This window comes from Papio anubis, chromosome 8, assembly GCF_008728515.1.
Source record: "Papio anubis isolate 15944 chromosome 8, Panubis1.0, whole genome shotgun sequence".
NCBI classification, from domain to species: domain Eukaryota; kingdom Metazoa; phylum Chordata; class Mammalia; order Primates; family Cercopithecidae; genus Papio; species Papio anubis.
In genome coordinates, this window is record NC_044983.1 from 110,719,005 (window position 1) to 110,726,689 (window position 7,685).

Here is a 7,685-nt window from a genome sequence, read left to right on the forward strand (position 1 = left end):
TAGAGAGTTAATATGGCAGGCAAATGTCATATTACCAACAAAAACTTTGTCACAAAGGAGAGTTAATGACCCCAGTTGACATAAATAGGTCATGAAGGCAAATTAACTTTGAATCACTGTAGTTGTTCGTGATTGGACTGGGACCATCTCTAAAATTGTATCTGGGGCAATAGGATGCTAAAGATGTAACCAAGTTGGCCTTTACATAGCAGAGGGATAATCAGATATAGACTGTGTTCTGAAGTTTAAGTGACACCAGACATCCACAGAGATCAATAATAGGCAGAAAGTCAAAAGTACTCAGATAAATTGTCCTTTATCTCTTTAAGACTTTCATCAAAGCAGCCAGAGTCCCAGTCTTGCTAGATAAATGTGATAATCATTTCTAATGGTCTGTAAATAATAAAAGCAAGGAATATTGTTTATTAAGTGTTTTTTAAAAACTTTCGAAGAGTCATCCTATCAATCCTTATTAGACTTTAGATTTTCACCTCTTTCATTTATAAAATAATTCACTGATTCATTTATCCAATATGTATTGAATAACTACTATGCTATCAGGCACTAATTGCCAGAAATACGATGTTGAACAACACATACTTGGTCCCTCCCCTCACCAAGCTTACAGTCTAGGATGAAAGACATACTAGACAAGTAAATGAAAATGTGGCGGACAATACTAAAGGAGCAATGCAGAGGACTTGGAGAGCTTAGGAGAGTGTGATCTAACTTTACATTTTATTTCCGTTTTAGAGAAAGAAAACAGGGTGAATATCAATTGGAAATGCAGCTGGCCTACCCGACGTAAGTTGAAGGGAAACTATACTTAATATATGTTATTTTCCGTCATAAAGTTTAAAGGTAGAAAATAAAATAAAACAAAACAAAACAACAACAAAAATCTCTTCTCATCCTCATGTGGATAACTTAGTCTGAGAAGCTTTAGAAGAAAAGGGATGAGTAGGTCAATTTCAATAGCCCCTAAACTCTTAGTTAATAGCTGGAAAAATAAATAAATAAATAAATAAGACAATGTGATGAGGCTGGTCGCGGTGGCTCACGCCTGTAATCCTAGCACTCTGGGAGGCTGAGGCAGGCAGATCCTATGAGGTCAGGAGTTCGAGACCAGTCTGGCCAATATGGCAAAACCCAGTCCCTACTAAAAATACAAAAATCAGCTGTGCGTGGTGGCGCATGCCGTAATCCCAGCTACTCAGGAGGCTGAGGCAGGAGAACCACTTGAACCTGTAAGACGAAGGTTGCAGTGAGCCGAGATAGTGCCACTGCACTCCAGCCTGGGTGACAGAATGAGACTCTGTCTCCAAACAAAAAGACTTAATGTGATGATATGACCAGCCCCACAATTACATAGCTCATAAATAGTAGGGCTAGGACTTAAATCCAAGTGTTAAGGTCTCTGAAAAGATTTTCCTAGTATACTTCCACCCTGTATTATACAACTGAGAGGAAAGGCAAGTTATCCTCCACTACTACCTTTTTTCTTATCTCTCTTTTTTTTTTTTTTTTTTTAAAGATATTTATGGCAGGGGAGTCCTCATAGTTGTAAGATTCCAGAATTTTGCAAATGAAGGTGAGGATACAAAGGCTTTAAGACAAGGGACCTCCAAAAGAAGAATAGAACCCCAATATATGAAAATAGACTGATTAAAAAAAAAAAAAAAAAAAACCTCCTTTTAGGCAGGGACACAAAAGGTCAGCTCCTCATTCTTTTCCAGCTCTTCTGACCAGTAGTGGCACGGAGGAGTGCCAGGGAGTGGGAGTAGAAAAGCTAAAGCTCCCTCATAATGTCTACTAACCCTCTTCAGGATCTGTTAATAGGAAACTGAGTCCTGTTACTCAAAAGCAATTTCCAAGACAAGTTCTCTGGCACCGTTTCCTTTCTGCACCATGCACTTTCAACTCCACTGCTTCCTTAGGACACTGCTCTTTGGAAATACTGGATCACCCAAGACTGCAGCAGGGGTGAGTGCTGGTTCACTGGATGACCTTTGTCATCATCTACCTCATATTTTGCACCCGTGGAGGCCTTCCTTTGATTGACCACTCAGTCACTGGCTGCTTAATTCTTCACCCCCGATGCCCTCCATTGGTGACCCAGACTCCACTTTGCAGCAACTAAAGGAAATAAAGGTTACCAGTTTAAAGAAGGGAGTTTCTTTGACACTCAATACCAGAGGTGGTGTTCAGTCCACATGCAGTGGGGAAGTCCAGGGGTCTTTTGTTCCTGGATTTAATATTTAACCTTTCGTTAATCTCTCTTCCCTTAATGGGCTTTAACATTTTCCCTTTGATCTCTTGGCTTCCTTTTTTGTTTGGGAAGGGGAGCCCCCTTCTGCCCACTCAATCTACCACCCCTTTTTAGCACTTCCCCTTTGGCCTCAACAGCAGCTCCTTAAGGTATTGGCACCTCTTCAGCAACGTCTCCCTGAGACTGTTGCCATTATACTTGTCACTTTCCTGATTAACACCTCCAGCATTCATCCCCATTTTTTAGTACTTGTGAGAGCTTTGTTCCAAGAAGAGAGTTATGCCTTTGTGAAATTTCTCCCCAAAGCCTACTTTACTGACCATCTTTCACCACATTTCCTTTAACAGCAAGAACTATTCATCCAATAGAAATTCAGATGAGAAAATCATACGAAACCTCCACTTTAGGCATTTTGAGGAACTAAGTAAATTATTTCAGACCATAAAGCATTACCTGGTACACTGAAGCAAAACTGTAAAAGCCGAACCGTCATTAACTGCTACTTGTTTTCTCACAAAGTGTTTTCACAGACATTATTTAAAAACCCTGTGAGGCAGACAAGCTACAGAATAGGAGGAAACCAAGACTCAAAACATTTGGGTGCCTTACCAGTCTAAGGCTAATATGGCCATATAAATCACTAAATAACTGAAATACAGCAATGGCAATTAGTAAATAGCTGCTGCCTTGAGAACCATGGGTGCTTCCCCCAATTTCTTCCCTGGTCTTTCCCTTGGGACACTTCAGTCCTTCCACGAGGCCCAGCACAATGGGGTGAACTGTGCCCAACAGTTAACTGATTGTCAACATCTAGTATGTAACCACTGTTAAATGTGTAATATCAACCCAGAACCACCTGAAGCTAAATTTTCAGCTTTTTAAGGAGACAGGTAGATGGAAATCACATTTACAGTGTAAATTCCAGTGACAAATCTGTATGAAGGGAAATTTGTAATTATGGATTTTCACTTTTTTCCTGCTTCTGCCAGAGTCAAGGTTGAAATACACAAACATGCAGTCCTTCTGCTGTATAAGGGGTTTTGTTCCAGAAAAATATGTCATTCTTTGGTGTCCCAATTTTATGTAAGACTTGCCTTGCTATCACCTGCTCAACTTGCTGCTCAGAAAGCTGCTCAACTCTCAGCTTTGTGTCCTGTCCTTCAGTAACAGATGTCTATTACAAGGCAGGCTCTATACCACCAGCGATTGGAGTTGCCTTCAAGCACATGTCAGATCTAGCCTGTGCTTACACATCTGGATTCAAACATGTCTGGCTACTGATTATTTCATTTACTGCTAGTTCAGCCATGCTTTTCATAAAACTTAATGTTTAATCCAGAATTTTTCAGGTGTTTGATACGGAAAGAGCTTTCTCTGAATAGCAGGTATTCTGTAATGCCAGAAACAGAAGTCTCTGACCCATTATTTGTTATTCTGTCCTTTATTGGCTGCAGGACATGCCACGTATAAATCTTCAGGAAAAATGAACTTGCAAAATTGGCATAGAGGAGTGGAGTTACATTTCACGATAGTGTATGGAAATGGATGTGAGGGATGCGCGGAGGCACATAAGGCAGTGAAGTCACTGAAATGGCAGTCACCTGGAAAAGATGATGTGACCATAAGCCAGACACATGGATTTAAGCAAATCAAGTTTACACATTTATTATCTAAGGTTTTCTTTAGAAGAGAGGCCTTTTTTAAAAGTTAGAGCAGCAGCTGCCATGAGAAGTCTAGTAAAAGTACACTGCAGCAAGAGGGGACCGTGGCGGGCTTCAAGCCAATACAGATTGGGAACCAACAGTACAGAGAAAAAAATGTATTCATCTCATTTAGAAAAATGAGACTGTTCGATTTTCTCCTTTGTGCCAGGGAGTCCGTATCTCCTCTGGGGCCAAAAGAGAGACATTCTCTGCAGCTCCATCCACAGTCACCTTTCCAGGCAGATTTTTTCTCAGCGAAAGGGATAGATTCAGCTCCAGTTGCAAGGTACTCTATTTACCTGCCTGCAAAGATGTTTGTTAAGGCAGAATTTCATGCTCTATATGAGTGGGACAATCTCCTAAAGAATGGAGTTAAAGCAATTTTATGAAGAAATTATCTCAATCAATAGGCTGATATCAAATATATTGGAAAAGACAAACACCAATAAGCAATAAGAAGACAACTGCACAAAAATATCTGGGGTATGTAACACAAATACTGCATCTGAATACTACTGCATGCTAAGAGTTTTCTCAAGCATAAAGTAAAAAAGACCCTTAAAGGTGACATAGCTAACATTGTCTATTATAGGATGAATTCTAGTGCATCAGGAGAGATAAATTCATAGTAATTCATTTATCCAAAAATATTTATTGAGCTCCTCAAATGTGCCAATCAACGTTCTAACAAATTATTTAATGAGCCAAACACAAACTACTATAGCTGATAAGTAATATATGTTAATATAGGTCTTTGATGATTTCTAACCATTTTTCTGCCACTATATTTTACCACTTTTCTTTCTGGGAGTTCCCAGGGCTTTTGCCCTTCCCTCTTCTGGATATAAGTGTGCCTTTGTGGATATTATGGCCAAGAATAGTTTCAACAAGGTCCCTAATCCAACATGGAACTATATGGAGGAGAAAGACCTCTACCCAGTTCGTATGGATTGACCTTTGTGCCTGTGAGCTTATACTCTCCCAAAAAAGATGATTCAGGATAACTATTCTGGCACATTATCTCATTAGGCCTCCTGATACTAAATGAAGAAGGCAGTTGAAAAATAACACTCCATTTCACAAGAGAGAAATCTGGGGCATGCAGAGGTTAAATAACTTCTCTAAATCAAACAGCCAGCAATTGTGCCTGAGACATGGACTGAGATCTTTAAAATTCACATCACATTCTCCATCCCTTACATCGCACTCACTTTAGATTAAGTTTTAAAAAATCTGACGAAAATCAAGGATCTACAAAAAAGAAAATATAAATATTGAATAGAGTTGCTATTTCAGAATATTGCTAAAATTTGGATTATGTTGATTATAACTCAAGATTGCAAAAAAAGTTAATCATTCTCATATAAATATGTTTTATAAAATTAATTCTTATTTTATTGATTAGATAAAGCTGTAAAATATATTCTTAAAAGGTTTACATTCCAGAAGCCTCTTTTTCTCCTAATACTGGTAATATGTAACACACAAAAGTCCCAGAAACTGTTTCACAATATTATGTTGCTATCTGAGGTTTTAAAATCCAAATTTGGAAAATAAAATGCATTAAAAATAACAGAGGGAAACACATTTGTAAATAACCTGGAAACATGAAGAAAAGAGATCAGGCTGAAACTGAATATCCAGCTGTATAAACACATTTAGATACTTTAAAAAACTCTCAAATTGATGGTATTCATAGGGCCTTCCCAGTGCCAAAATCATATACTTCACATTAATTCTTCTGTGATTCCACATCCTTTCCACACTGCATCAGTCTAAACTGTCTAGTTCAGATGGAACCACTCGAATTCCATGAATGTTTTTGTTTAATCAAGTGAACACTGTAAACTGTTGTTCTTGGTCATACACTCTACTCTTAAATAAAAATAAGATTTTTGAAGATGAAAGATCAAGGTGCAGGTGTTAAATATTTGCAAATTTCTCCATTACTCCCAGAGATCTGAAACACAAGTGGAGAAGTGGGGCCTTCATTAGATTCTGTTCAGAAAAAAACTACTAAATTTTGGTATTTGAGGGAGAAATGATTTCCTATTAAAAAAAATAAAATGATTACTATTGAGACATCCCAGAAGAGTCCTTCAATACATTGAAAGTCAATAACAGAGGCCGGGCGCGGTGGCTCAAGCCTGTAATCCCAGCACTTTGGGAGGCCGAGACGGGCGGATCACGAGGTCAGAAGATCGAGACCATCCTGGCTAACACGGTGAAACCCCGTCTCTACTAAAAAATACAAAAAACTAGCCGGGAGAGGTGGCGGGCGCCTGTAGTCCCAGCTACTCGGGAGGCTGAGGCAGGAGAATGGCGTGAACCCAGGAGGCGGAGCTTGCAGTGAGCTGAGATCAGGCCACTGCACTCCAGCCTGGGTGGCAGAGCGAGACTCCGTCTCAAAAAAAAAAAAAAAAAGAAAGTCAATAACAGTTCTAGCCACATGTTGAAATTCCTGTTTCAATTAAATGAAATTAATGGTATAAAGAACCCACACAGTGCCTAGCATTACAGTAGGGGTTAATTTAAATCTTTATTGCAAACTTTGTAATGATGGTGAAAACACTTTTTTAAATGAAATTGATTACAAAGCAAATTCACATCTGAGTTCCAACAGATGCAACTACTTTAATGAATCCAACATCTCTCTCACCCATCACCCAACTTTGGTCAACAGGGAAGGGTCAAATGAATGCTAACCCATCAAATCCAGGAGTCTTATTTGCAAATTGCAGCAACTTAATTTTGGACCTTTATTAGTTGGCTTAAAACTACATTATTGATGCTAAACATAGTTGAAGTCACAATGTTGATTTACCACAAAGGTTGTGATTATGAAGCTTTATTTTACATGTGTCAGATGGAAGACCTCGATCTTAAGATCCATTAGGTCCATCCTGGTATATTAAACAAATGTACTCCACAAAAATAATCATTTTCTTGATCACACTAAGATATAATTGCAAGATTTAGCAAACAAAAATTTACAATGCCTAGTTACATTTTAATTTTGGTGTTTATTATTACTATTGATTGATTTTGGAGATTGGGTTTCACTCTGTCACCCAGGCTACAGTGCAGTGTCACCATCATACCTCACTGTAACCTCAAACTCCTGGGCTCGAGAGATCCTCCTGCCTAATCCTCCCTGCTAGCTGGGATTACCGACATGACCCATCACATTTGGCTTGGTGTTTACCATTATTCAGCAATTTTTTTTTTTTTTTTTAGTATAAATGTGTCCCACATGTATGGGATATACTTATACTAAAGCATTATTCATTGCGTGTTGAAAATTCAAATCTGAGAATGTGTATACTGTATTTTTTCTATTATTTTACATTCAAGGGTACAGGTGCAGGTTTGCTACACAAGCAAACTTGTGTCATGGGGGTTTGTTGTACAGATTATTTCATCACTCTGGTGTTAATCCTAGTATCCCTTAGTTATTTTACCTGATCCTCTGTTTCCTTCTACCTTCCACCCTCAGGTAGGCCCCAATATCTGTTATTCCTCTTTGTGAGTCTGTGCATTCTCATCATTTAGCTCCCACTTAAAAATGAGAACATGTGGTATTTGGTTCTGTTCCTGCATTAGTTTGTTAGAGATAATGGTCTCCAGCTCCATCCATGTTCCTGCAATGGACATGATCTCATTCTTCTTTATGACTCTATAGTATTCTATGATATACATGTACCATATTTTCT